Source organism: Mixophyes fleayi, chromosome 6 (assembly GCF_038048845.1).
Source record: "Mixophyes fleayi isolate aMixFle1 chromosome 6, aMixFle1.hap1, whole genome shotgun sequence".
NCBI lineage: Eukaryota > Metazoa > Chordata > Amphibia > Anura > Limnodynastidae > Mixophyes > Mixophyes fleayi.
Genome location: NC_134407.1, coordinates 147,222,222 through 147,236,549, shown reverse-complemented (window position 1 = coordinate 147,236,549; position 14,328 = coordinate 147,222,222). Strand labels below are relative to the sequence as shown.

General features: G+C 43.5%; 1 long non-coding RNA gene across 1 annotated transcript; it reads right to left on the bottom strand.

Moving 5' to 3' along the window:
• Window positions 1-834: 834 nt before the first annotated feature.
• On the bottom strand, window positions 835-7,813 carry LOC142160421 (uncharacterized). Its single transcript, XR_012693213.1, has 4 exons — window positions 7,758-7,813; window positions 5,512-5,623; window positions 3,068-3,133; window positions 835-1,075 (listed from the first exon to the last, which is right to left on the bottom strand). It is a non-coding gene; the product is annotated as an uncharacterized LOC142160421 (long non-coding RNA).
• Between the last annotated feature and the right edge of the window lie 6,515 nt (window positions 7,814-14,328).

The following is a 14,328-nucleotide window of genomic DNA, read 5'->3' as shown; positions in this document are numbered from 1 at the left end:
CTCATCCCTATGTGTCACCCTGTTTACCCTTCCATTTAGATTGTAAGTTACTGCATACAGGGCACTGTACTCCTCCTCTTGTTTCCTTTGCCCCCTGCATCCCAGTTATATTTTGCACCTCCTTACTGGGTTCTATACCCTCCACATATCCCTTGTATTCACACCTCAGTCACTGGCTCTGATCCTATTAATTGAACCAATGCTTCTTCACTCAGGTTCAGCTTGCTCTGATTAACTCCCTCCCTTCTCTAGTAATAGTGGTTTTGGGTCACCCCTTGCATCTCATTGCCCTTTATAGCTATTCTTAGCTGTGTTTTGAATAGTACTGCAATGTGTTTATTGCATTGTACTGATTTATACTGTATGATCTCTGTACCACGCAACCTCCTTGGTGGCAGCAGATTGAACATCTCCACTTTCCACTGTCTCTTCGCATACCAGCTGTACCACATTCCAGAAGCTGCAAAAGAATCACAGTCAACAAATGTTACTTTATTATTGCTTGTTGCTAATGCTTCATTGATGATAATTATGATGAAGAACAGATGGCAATGGGATTTGGGTTGGATACATCTTATTATCCTTGATCAGAACACTGAGTTTTTTTCCTTTATTATCCCACTGTCCCCAAATCTTGTATAATAACATTGTGTCATAGCAAATACTTTTTTGATTGGCGTTGTAGAAGGTACAGGATGATGTATTTTTGTATTGCATACATAACAATACCAAAGGTTGCGTATCAGAAAGTATAATATGCAAACTAATATTTGTTAAATTGTTATTTTATTTTGTCAACAAAAGTTTTTTAAAACATTTGGGGTGGAGAAAAAAATTTGGGAATAGGGAAGGGGAACATCAACTGGGGTTATTGGGGTTATTTTATTTTGCAAAAATGTTTTGTATAATCAGTATAATATGAAACATAAAGTCATTTGAAAGTTACATGACTCAGAATTGTGATTTTACAGAAAATACTTCAAAGATGTCTGTTGTTCCAGGTGCAACGGTCTACAGCCTCATGAACAATGGTTCAGTCCATAAGATGTTGCCTTCACTGTGGCAACGAGTATGCCTTAAATAAATGTAGAAAAAATTTTATTAAAAAAAAAGCTAATATTTGGCAGAGAATGAAAAGAATCCAATACATGTCAGTATTTAATTTATGGATTTATATTTATTATTATTTTTTATGACCATGATATTCATGGAGCTGTTTATACTGAGATGTTGAAACATTCATTACTTAATCATCATAAAGCTTATTTAAATATTTACTTATTTAATCGGTAGGTTAGCATTGTGAGAGATGTGTCCAAATAAATTTTATGTATATATATATATATATATATATATATATATATATATATCACTGTCAAATATTTATATTGATTATGTTAAAACAACTACTTCATGACTAAAAAGGTAAATAATGATTAAATGAATAATATAATCACAAAAATATTTAATTGAGTTCATTTGGACATACTCACTTTTTCCTAAAAATTAACTAACTTTCAAGTGGCTAATCATTTGTGACTTTGACTTTAAGAAGAAATTGCTAAAATATCTTTTTTTAACTTCTTTTTATTGAAACAAATCAAGTTAATACAATAAGAGTACTGAAGCAAAAATAACAAATATGTAATAGACCAAACATGTAAGTTTTGGAATAGCGTACATAAAGGGAAAGACGTATTTGTTTCATAAATAAAGTGGATATATAGTTGAGTTAGTGATCTTATTCCCAGGAGTAGTCAGCAATTTCTATCTATGAGTGGGTACCGTAAAATGTAATTAACTCAGCAACACATCAAAAGTTACAAAAAAAGTGTAGACTCTTTATAATTTTATTTTATTTTATAATTTTATTTTATTTTTCTCCTCTCCCTATCTAGTTAATGGGGTGTCATCAAGCAAAATTGGAGGATTGTCTCACATAATACTGATGTCATACCATATGCTGTTTTTAAAACAAGTGTAAATTTGTTATTTTAAATCCTGTGATAAAATGTCAATAACTTTTTGATGGCATTCCCAAAAACCTTTGGTATGTGTTTCTTATCTATCTGTAAGGATGTGCCTATCCAACCCAAACCAAAAAGCATAGAATATTTTATTCTTAAATAACTACTTACTTAACTACTTACATAACTTTACTAGCTACCAGAGATATAATCATTAATAACTTTTTACTCTCCCTAGTCAATCTTGAAGGTGTAAACAGGCTAAAATATCATGGAAAAGCCTAACCTTGCTTATGAGAATTCCATTGATTGTATGTTAGTGGGCGCTCTACTAGTAAGCACATTTGGACACATTGCCCTAACATAATCATGCAACATTTGTGTAAGCAATAATAACTCATTCTTTACCAAACGCAAAACTAACGTAATGTGCGGTTTTTTAAAAACATCGGATACGCATACCCGTATCCAGCAAGGAGCAGATGTGAAGATACGTCTGTTGATGAAAAAGGGTCTAGGTTCGCTCTGCTCTAATAGACAGGACATTTCAGGATAGGTCCAATACATATGTGAAATTTAAAGTCACAAAAGAATGCACAAAAACCTCTTCCATTAATGTGACCTAGTAATATAGTCATTAATGACAAAACATTTTAAAAAAAAAACACTTTTATTTTTATTCTTTCCCCCCGTGAAATACACTTATTAGGATGCAATTAATGTGTACTGTACTTTATTTTTAGCCATGTATCACTAGTAAGACTACTTAGACTAGACCTGTATCTAATGTAAGTGGTACGACTAAAAATCACGTACCTTAGAGATGCCCAAAGCTTGAACAGGACACAGGACGCTGTGCTGTGCAAGCTCGACACGCCTTTACTGTACACTGACTACGTGCAGGACTGCCAAGAAGAATTTGGGGCCCCGATACAGGAACTTTCTGCCCTCCCCCACTCCCTCCACACATAGTAGGAGAAGGGATGTGTGCCGCCACTGTCGAAAGGGGTGTGGGCACACAGTGATGCCAGGCCAACATGGGCTGTGGCTGCACCAATTTAGACATAACATATTATGTATTAAAATGGTGTTGCTCTCACCTATCTTTTATTGCAGCTTTCACAACCTGGTACTAGATTCTTGTATGCATCCGGGAATGTTGGGACCTGCTTGGAAAATGTATAGGTACATGAAATATGGAAAATAATTAGTGAACACAGTACACAATAGAGATCATGCGGTACATAATTATATAATAAGCAAAATATATGTGATAAACATAATCACATATCTATATGTTTGGAAATGGTCAGATAATGAAAGACAATTGTAAGTGTATAAGAATAATGGCTGCCTTTAGGGGCTCTGCAGCCCAATACAAAGATAACTACACAATAAAAATTAAGAATCGCTCAAAAATCCTTAAATATAAATTCATTAATGATGAGAAAATATTACATAAAATGTTAAACTCCAAACTAATTTATTGATAAAGTAACAAAATGAAGGAAGTTTCAATTGCCGGCGATGTGGCATGCGGACATTGCGCTGCACAGAATGATGGCAATTACGATAAGAATCTCTGCCACAAGGTGTCCCGTGGAGATTCCTCATACACTTTGCGTCTAACTGAATCTCCCACTATGTATATTATTATTATTATTATTATTATTATTAATATTTATTTATAAGGCGCCACAAGGCATCCGCAGCGCCGTACAGAGACAAACAAAATTACAATACAATGGGAGACAGCACAGTACAGTAAACACAGCAACTCAGTAAGCTCAATGCACAGCTAGAGAGGGCGGGGAAGGGGGAGGGAGGATCCGCAAACGACGGGGCCCAAGAAGGAGGGCGCGGAAGACAGGGAGACCCCCAGGGGGGAGGAGGGAGCGAGAGTGGACGTGGGGTGGAGGACCCTCGAGGAGGAGGGCTAAGTAGCTGGAGAGCAGAGTTAGAAGTGGTGGAAACAGAAGGAGAGATGGCCCTGCTCAGAGGAGCGTACAATCTAAGGGGAGGGGTGGACAGACAGAGAGACGCAGGGGAGAGTAGGGGGACAGAGGCAGAAGATAAGGTAGGAAGTTAAGTGGGAGACAGAAAGGCTTTAAGAAAAGGTGGGTTTTTAGGGCCCGTTTGAAACTGGACAGATTAGGGGAAGTTCTGATGGAGGGAGGGAGCTTGTTCCAGTGGAGGGGGGCAGCGCGGGCGAAGTCTTGGATACGCGCGTGGGAGGAGGTTATAAGGGGGAAGAGAGGCGACGGTCAATGGCAGAACGGAGAGGGCGGGATGGAGCATGAATAGAGAGGAGGGTGGAGATGTAGGGCGCAGTGGAGTTGGCGAGGGCCTTGTAGGTGAGTGTGAGGAGCTTAAAGAGGATTCTGAAGGGGAATGGGAGCCAGTGAAGGGCTAGGTAGAGGGGGGAGACAAAAGAGGAGCGGCGAGAGAGGAAAATAAGCCTAGCTGCAGCGTTAAAGACGGATCGAAGGGGATCGAGATGAGAGTGGGGGAGGCCAGTGAGGAGGAGGTTGCAGTAGTCCAGGCGGCAGATGATCAGAGAGTGGATAAGGCATTTGGTGGCATCTTGGGAGAGGAAGGGCCGGATACGAGCGATGTTGCGGAGCTGGAAGCGGCAGGATTTAGCAAGAGAGAGGATGTGGGGGCCAAAGGAGAGAGAGGAGTCGAGGATGACACCAAGGCAGCGAAGTTGGGGGACAGGGGAGATAGAGGTGTTGTCGACAGTGATGGAGAGGTCAGAAGGGGATGGGGTATGAGAGGGAGGAAAAACTATGAGCTCAGTTTTGGCAAGGCTAAGTTTGAGGAATCGAGAGGACATCCAGGAGGAGATGGCAGAGAGGCAGGCGGACACCCTAGAGAGGAGGGAAGGAGAGAGATCAGGAGAGGAGAGGTATAGTTGAGTGTCGTCAGCGTAAAGGTGGTAGCTGAAGCTGAAGGAGCTGATGAGTTCACCCAGGGAGGAGGTGTATAGAGAGAAGAGTAAGGGTCCCAGAACAGAGCCCTGAGGGACCCCGACTGGAAGGGTGGATGGGGGGGAGAGAGACCCAGAGGTGGTGACAGAGAAGGAACAGTGAGTAAGGTAAGAGGTGAACCAGGACAGGACTGGGCCGGAGAGGCCGAAAGACTGGAGGGTGTGAAGGAGGAGGGGGTGGTCAACGGTGTCAAAGGCTGCAGAGAGGTCAAGGAGGATGAGAAGGGAGAAGTGGCCCCTGGCTTTTGCAGAGAGGAGGTCATTATATGTATATGTATATGTATACATATTACACTACCCCCCCAGACACATCATGCCACCCCCCAGAAACATCACTCATCCCTCCCGAGACATATTATGCCACCCCCACAGCCATATTATGTTACCCCCACAGCCACATTACGCCACCCCCAAACACATCATAACACCCCCAGACATATCATGATACCCCACCCAGGCACGTCATATGCCCCTCCAGACACATCATAACCTCCCCCCCCCCAGATTTCTTGGTGGGTTATTATTGCAGGCAGAGCTGGTACTCCTCCTACTTACTCTGCAGGCTGTTGGGACACTCTCCAGGGACTGGGAGCTGCTGACAGCTGTCAGCTCGCTCTCTTCCTCCCCCTTAACATCCGCTCCCCTCTCCATTCTTGGGTGCCACGTGCTGGGAAATAAAAAGTAATTAAAAAAATTAATTACCTGGCTACGTGCATCCTTGCATTCCCCTTCACGTTCCACCCCTGAAATTGTAGGCTGTAGTAAGTGACCTTTGCACTCGAAGATAAATTGAAGGTTGCTGCATTCTCTGGTGTATGGTCTGGTTCTGGGCATACGCAGAGTAATTGTGCGCATTATACATAACATATTGTCAGTTACAGTCCTTAATGAATCAGGCCCTCCATCTGCATTTGTTAGAAGTTAATATCACCTACATGTTTTAAACACAAATTTCAGGAACTGATTATTTTCTATATGAGATTTTACATACACTATCATGTTATATGTTTGAGCCATTAAAATGGTGACAAGTTCACCAGGGGCAGGCTGGGTTGTGGGCCTGTCTCATATTGGTCTGGGTCACTGGGCCATCTGCATTTTTTTTCCTTTAAAATGTTCCTAATAGGCAGCCAAGTCGAATCTTGTCCCCTGGGCTAAAATTTGACAGCCCTCCCCTCGCCTGATGTTCCCTGTAGTAGTTCTCAGTCTTCTCAGTCTAACCTCACCTTTCCATGACAATCAAAAATCATATTGTAGATTACAGCTATTTCAGCATTACCAGCAGAGAAACACATAAAAATCAATATGTCTAAAAAAAAGGCTGCTCATCATACCACATCTATCTTTTTTTTAAAAAATAAAGTATTTTTATTGAGATTTTGGTTACAGTATACAAATAACATAACAACATCCTATCTAACTAAGCCCATTCCCTAACTGTGCCGCTAGCACATTAATCCGAGACATCGTGTGGAGCCTTCGCTAAAAGGGGAGAACACTTTCAAATATTGATACATTCACAAGATAAATAACATTAATCCAACGGGTCATCTCAAACCATATATTATAGGATATAACGTTCTCCAGATCAGACCTAGTGAAGCTGCGCAGGGCTGGATGCTAACTATCCACCCAGTGACCCACCATGTCACCCTGGTGAGAGTGGATAACAAATCCCGACTCATACCTATGATGCCATACTTTATGGTATTTATGCATGGTCTTCCTACTTTCATACATGAATTGCTCATGTCTCCAGACTTCAGTAACCAAACTGATCCATTAGGTGTCTCAGCCACCATCCAACCAATAGCGATGAAGGCCTTAGCCACGGAGGCCAGGGTAAATATATATTTGAAGATTGGGTTACCCAGATCCTCTTCCAGAGTTGTGCCAAATAGACAAATCTTGGGGCACAGCGGGAGGATCAGAGGTAGTGTGGAGGACCCAAATCAGTCTCCCATTGTGATCGGAGCGTACCCAGTCCTTCAGGAGATACCTAAAGCAACAATAGGGCATAGAGCACAGATATTGTCGACTAGCCCCCACATATCGTAATATGTTTTTAACTGGAGAATCAATCATCTGAGGCAAACCCCTAGGAAACTGGGCACTCAAAGCATGCCTTAGCTGCAAATAGCAGAAGAACTGGGTGTTAGGTAGCGAGAAGGCCACTCTCAATTGTTCATATGTGAGTATACCAAATCTATCATTATTAATAACTTGTTTATAATTTTTTAAGTAAATAATATGGTTTACTTGTCCACATGAATGAGGTTGAATGTATTAAACCTGGAAGATGGAAACCCCCTTTACCTGTAGGAAAATAAAGATAAAGATTACCAGTTGCAAAACAAAACTGGGCATGGTAGCCCTAGTTATGCAAATATGCAATGTTGCTGGGATTTTTACTCCCTTTCTTAAAGCAGCAAACCCACATGGGTTTTTTCAAAACAGCAAATTAAGTATCACTTAAGTATGCATACTTTTTTCTGCTGTCCTTCTACGAATGAATAACTACTTTTCACAGCTCTTAGCATGTCATGTGAAGGCAGAGGGAGGAGAATGAGGGGGTGGATTTCATAGAGCAGACAAAGCTCAGAGGGGCAAAAGTATATTTGCTCACTACATCATTTGTCATGTGACTATGGCTGCACTATGCAGAATTATAAATCATTAATAGCAGCTTGAAGCCACAACCTGTCACACGCCGCACTCCCGCTGTCCGGCGCGGGAGCCGGCGTGTGTAACCTTGTCTCCGCTGCTCCCCCTGCCTGATTCCTATTCTCTGCTTCACTTACCTGGTTCCACGCTGCAGCTCTCCTCCAGCGCTGTCTCTCTGCTTCCTGGATCGGCAATCACTGTTCTGCGCATGCGCAGAACGTCCTAACCCTTTTCTCTGCTTCTACTGCCCTCTATTGGCTGCCTAGTTGGAACTACACTATTTAATGCCTTCCTGACCTGAAATCTGTGCTGGTTCTTTCAGTCAGTCTCTGACACCCGTACTGAATACAGCTCCTGTGTCGTCTCAAGTTTCCAGGGATTCCTACTCAGCCTTTCCGAGTTCCTGCACCTCCGGGCTCCTACGCCACAGTATATTCCGCTATTCCCTCCTGGAGCTGGTTTCACCTCATTATCGCTACCATCTCCAGTGGCAATGCTACAGGCTATCCGGTAGATTCGCTCCTAGCAACATCCCTTGGCTCATCTTCTCGTCAGTTGCCAGTAGCAACGCATACTACCTACATCAGTCTACGCTCTCTCTCTCTCGTGGTGCGCTGGGAACTTCCTAGGGGGCCGCGACCTGCAAGTGGAAGCCGCAAAGTCCATATTACCTTGCGGGGATCACTGGTAAACACCATTTTGCTTGTTAGACTCCGCGCCCCTAGCTGAAGTCACGTCAATTCCAGTGAACCACCAGGATCCAGTTGTCCCTCGTTGGAACCGTGACACAACCCAATAAAAAATGGAAAGTACTTTTGCTTATTCTCTGAGAATCTTAAAGGCGAGGTCCAGGTAACAGGTTCTGGGTGGTGTGACTACTCAAATCATGTCATCACAAATCCACTTACTGCTCTGAAATGCTCAATTCACTTCATCACGAAGGTGAGGTGGAGCCAAGAGAACGCAACTTTCATCAAAAGCCCCTCTTATGCCAACTTCACTTAGGAAGTGGGTGGGATCATGAAAGATTCCCTGTTCTTCCGGGTATACGGGAAAACTCCACGCAATTCAGGAGTCTCACGGACGTTCAGGGAGTATGTGCTGAGGGCATAACAAGTTGCACCACCTCTTTCCATTTTGGTAGTCACACCCATACAAATGATCTGCTTGACCATTTGCAGGATTTGTGACCCATATGGGAATTGAAAGGTACACGTAAGCAAAAGTAAAAACTTAATTTTAGTGTCTCAAATAATTGCTTGGGTTGAATTTTAAAATGCATCTGGTTCATGCTATTATCACTGCTTTTGAGTATATTTTTGCAGTGGGGACTAGGCATTATGACCACTTAGTGCAGCATCACCCTACACCACCAAATGCGTAATCTTTACCCCTTGAGGCACATTTAAGAATCTTGTGCTGCAGCACAAATCTTCTTTTTCCTGTGAGTGGGAAATGAGAAAGTTACATGGGATTTAAGGAGTGAAGAGGACACACTAGTGCCCAGCCACACAATCTTTTTACTTTAGCAAAATAATTAATTTTTTCCATTTTGGAAGAGAGAGAAGCTTCCCTTTCTCCAAGCTGTACCATATTCATATGTTAACGCATGCATGTGTGATTCATCCCGACTCTACTTATCAGACAACTTTTTAGTTACGCTACCATTATCTCATCATCAGGGCCGGATTAACCATAGGGCTAACTGGGCTACAGCTTTCTTTCTCTTCACATTTGTAACCTGACAACACGTCACATCACATAATACATTAATGCTTTCAGGTGCAGCGTGTTAAATATTATCTATGCTTTGTGCAATACATTTTAATTGAAGTTTATTTTATGGCATTCAATCTTTGCAGATAGCAGCATTTATCTAAAGGCTGTTGCTGTTATCACTGAGAAACTGACAGCTGAAGGCCAGCTCCTGAAATCAATAAAAAGATGATAATACCAATCAATCATAAAATGCAGTAAGGAAGAAATGTGATAAAAACTGAGCTGATGAACTACTTAGAAAACTTGCAGTTTCTAGTAACACAAAGGTAGATTAAATGATCGCTATAGTCTAGAAATATGAGTATATTTGTTTTAATTACATTTAGACTGCCACACCTAATGTATAAATTTGTCATGAGCTGCCATGCTAGCTGCGACGGCTTGAGTACCTTTCAACCACCGCATCCTGGCTGTTGTCCTGCCAGGATGTTACTTCCAGTCCTGAGGATCCCTGTCTTTGCCAGGGTAACAAGGACACCTTCCACACTTCCGCTGCCGGCTGTTGACAGGCTCTCTAGGGACCAGAAACTATTCAGCAAGAAAGTTGTAACCTTTATTTTCGCTTGGGACCTCATTTCTCTGATTCTGAGAAACAGAGAGTGGGGATTGAGATCTCTCTTCTTCAAGACCCGCGCAAACCTGGGCCTTTGGATTGAGTCCAAGTAACTCTGATTTTCAAAGAGTGAATGCCTTCTTTAGTACCCTAGGGTTGATATACAATGCCCATGACTGAGTGGCCTCCGCTGAGTCCCACCTGATTTCCCTGAAGTAGGGGTGCTGGACCATAGAAGAATATAGTGCGGAATTCAGATGCTGGTCCGCGGACAGCCAATGGAATAAGCCTGCTCTCAGAAGCCAGTACCATCTTGGTTTGTCTGATCAGATAAAGGATTAACTGGTTCAGTATTTTACACCAGATTCACTGGAGGAGCTTATGAAACTTGCCATCAAAATAGATAGGTCCGGGCGCGTGGCTAAGCTGCCATTCTTAGAGGCAGCACAAGACTAGAGCTCTGTCTCCCTGGCAGGATATACTGCTACGTGAGTGGGATAACCTGTACCTCGTTGACCACCTAGTAGAGCGTTTTTGGTCGCTTACTATTCTTCTGGCAATGAGCATATAGTGCTATGACAGTCTGGGGAGAGTCACATGGGTGTGGCCTACTCCCTGTACCCAGCCAGACTCTACATTGAGTCACCGCCCCCCCATCAGGACTTACCTGAAGGAGGAGCGGCTCGATCTGACACATCAGTACCCACTGTTCACCTTTTGCGGCTTGCTACATTTTCTGTTGAGGCTGCTGGAGGCTGGCACGGCCTCTTTCTTCTCCCAGGTCTGCCTGCCATTTTCACCGGCTGTTCTAATCACAGCGAGCCTCTATACCTGCTCTCTCACTGCAAACAACTGGAGGTGCATCTCTGTGACAGCGGGAGTGGATTTTCAGAGCAGAAGCAGGCAGTGACATCCAGAGATAGGGCTGTCTTAATGCTCTATTGCCCACCCATGGCCAGCATTGCAGAGGCCCTTGGCTGCAGACCTCTGACCAGGCAATCTGAGCTACTTTCTGACACACTGAGTAAGTGTGCTGCTTGCATCTTCCCCTGGGTTGAATTCCTCTCTGAGCTGTTGGTAGGGGGGGGGGCACATCCATCTGGGGCCTGTATCTTAGTGTTGTACTGAATGGTTTCAATTGCCCAATTATTGGGCTGGCACGCCCATTTCTCGCTTAGAACCACTTACGGTCCTGCCAGCATCTGTTATTACACTCTTTCCCCTAGTGAACTCTGACATATGCTAACCTGAGGTGTGCCCTGTGACCAACAAGCCTAGGTCCTACGTGGAATGTCGTGTTTCAGTCTTTTCTTCTAACCCCATTACAGACGGCTGCGCAGCTGCTTATCTTGCCTGCTCTTTCTTGTAGTTTTTACACTTGCACGCAATGCCTAAAGGTGTCCGGAAAACCGGCGGCTCTGATCTGCCTCAGAGTCTTAAGAAGTTTGTCTACACAGATGCTAAAGCCCGGAGAGCCTCCTCTCCGCATGGCAATGATCATTCAGACTCTGATGACTCCTACAGGTCCTCGCTGACATGCAAAGATCTACAATCTTTATTTTATGTAGTCAAAGAGACAATGAGATCTATGCAGGCGGTCCAGGCGGAAGTGAATAAAGCTATTGAGACTTTGACCGTTGAACTGCATGACCTCGGAGATAGGTATGACCACCTTGAATTCAAGGTTGATGAGCTTATTTCCTCTTACCGGGCTATGGACTGATCTCCAGCGCCTGCAACAAGATATGCTCCACCTGCAGGAACAGCAGGAGGACCAGCAAAACAGGGTCTAGTGTAACAACTTGCGCATCAGGGGCATCCCTGAAGATGTGGAACTTCCTATGCTGGGACAATACTTGAAGAGACTCTATGCCCATCTTGCTCCAAAAAACCCAGACCAACTTCTCTTAGACAGAGCGCACAGAGCATTCTCAGGAAGCTTCTCAACCACAGGATGTCATCCTTGGCTGCTGCCATTATACTAATAGTGAGGCAGTTGTTCAGGAATCCTTTAATACTGAATCAATCTCTTTTGGTGGAGCCTCTTTGCAGATCTACCAGAATATTTCTCCGCTCACACTTCTCAGGAGCAGGGAGATGAAACCAGTCACAACAGTGCCGCTATTGATGTGGATTCCCTTACCGCATTATTGTCTTGCACCATAACAAGCTGCACTCTGCAAGAATTCTGGGTCATGCTGTTCATCTTCTTGAGACTTTGGGACTTCCTGCCCCGGCTTTGCTTCCTTATGCTTCCACACCTAGCCTGGGGCCTAACGCGATGAATAGGAAACTCCCAACCACCGAGTGATCGACTGTGATGAGGGCAGCTAAATCCACTGTCCAAGCTCCTGTGGACTCTCTTACGAAGTCATCTTACCATATTTTCCATCACTCTTCTTGACGGACTGCTGGTTTCTGGTTGTTCCTGGGGGAGTTATTTTTGCTGTGCTGCTTTTTTTGTTACAGTACCATTTAACTGTGTTTCTTATGGGGCCCAGTGTTTTCAATATGCTTCATCTTGTTTCAGTGTTCCCTACCCGACAATGTCTAGGTACTGCCCGATTGTCATTCCACCCTGACCTCCAGATTTCTGTGGCAAACTGTCCTTGTCCCTTTACGAAATTCCCCGTGTGTCTTTAAACCCCATTACTTGACCCTGGACCTGGGGCGGTTGGGACACCCCCTCTAAGTAGGCCCACCTAACTTGGTCCCGCACCCCTAGCCACGTCCCTATAGTGAGTGTTTCGCCCTTGTCCGGCTCCTCCCTGCCACTGTCGTCCCACCTTATCTTTCCTGGCCATCACCACAGACTAGGTTTGTCTTCATACACTAGTCTTGACCCTTATTCCCTTGTTCTCCTTATTTCCTTTCCCCTTCCCTTTACCTTTCCTCAGGCATTGTTTGTAGTTTTACATTTTTGATGGCACAGTACCGATGATGTTCTGTTTTCATGTTTTCTGCAGTTTTTCTGACCCTCACTGGGGGACCTGGGGTGACTCGCTCTCACACCACCGATGACTCTTAGGATCTTCTTCCAGAATGTTAAAAGTTTGAATAGTCCGCAGAAACACACGTCTCTCTTTCTCACACTGGAGCAACATAGAACAGACGTAGTCTTCCTCTAGGAGACACACTTCAAACGCCACCTACACCCAGAATTAAAATCCATATTATACCCATCCACATTCCATGCTTGTGATCCTCGACAGAAAAAATGGGGGGTTGCTATACTTCTTGCTTCTCATGTCACTTTTGAAATTATTACCTCCCACTCTGACACTGAAGGTAGATTTTTGATACTGATAGGGAAACTTAATAACACCCTCTGTACCTTGGTCAATCTTTATGCCCTGAATCAGAATCAGCATCACTTTTTTACAGCCTTAGATTTTCCGGTCTCACAGATCAGCCAAGGAGAAGTGATTATGGTAGAGAACTTTAATGTTGTCGATGGGTCTATTGATAGGTCATCCTCACCTACCTCATCCGCCAGTGGCTCCAAGTCCTATAATTCTAGAGCCCTGGCTTCCCTCCTTGGACACCAGCTTCTTTTTGACTCCTGTAAGGACAGGGAACCCACATATCAAGATTATACTTTTATTCCCCGGTTCATATAACATATTCTAGGATAGATATGATCTTCCACAATTTGACCCTTAAGCTCCAAGTTGTCCGCATCCACCCGATGGTGTGGTCAGATCAATCCCCTATACTAGCTGACATAACGAATATAGTCTCCCGCCCTCGCCCCTTCCACGTGGAGACTCAATAGGCCTGACTCATTAAGGAAAGTACAGGAAAAATTTTCTCCTGGACAAAACCATGTTACAATACAAGAGGTACGCATTAGTTTATTAGATTGCACATAAGTTAAATACTTTCAGTTTTTTCATGTAGCACATAAATAATTGATAGCTTTATTTTTACACTGAAATTTAACGTTGATCTAGGACGTGCCCTTCCCCAAATATAAATCTGTTCCCACATTTTAAATTTATCTCCTCTTCCAAAGCAACATGGGTGTGCCAAGGTGCAAAGCTACTCATTTTTTTGCTTTCCTTAATGAATCAGGCCCAATGACTCTATGCTACATAACGCACAATTCACCCAACGACTACGAACTCTCCTAGAAGAGTATTTCCTCATAAACGATCTCCCTGATGTCTCCCCTACAACCCTCTAGGAAGCTCATAATGTGGCGATACGGGGACACCTTATAAGCATGGCCTCACAACATAAGACGTGTCCACCTCTAAACGCCTGTCGTTAGCTATCCAACTCTAAACTCTAGAATAGTAACACAAGCTGTCACCAGACAAGGCCATCTTAGCTAAAGTACGATCCGACCTAAATCTCCTCTTCTCGGAGAGAAT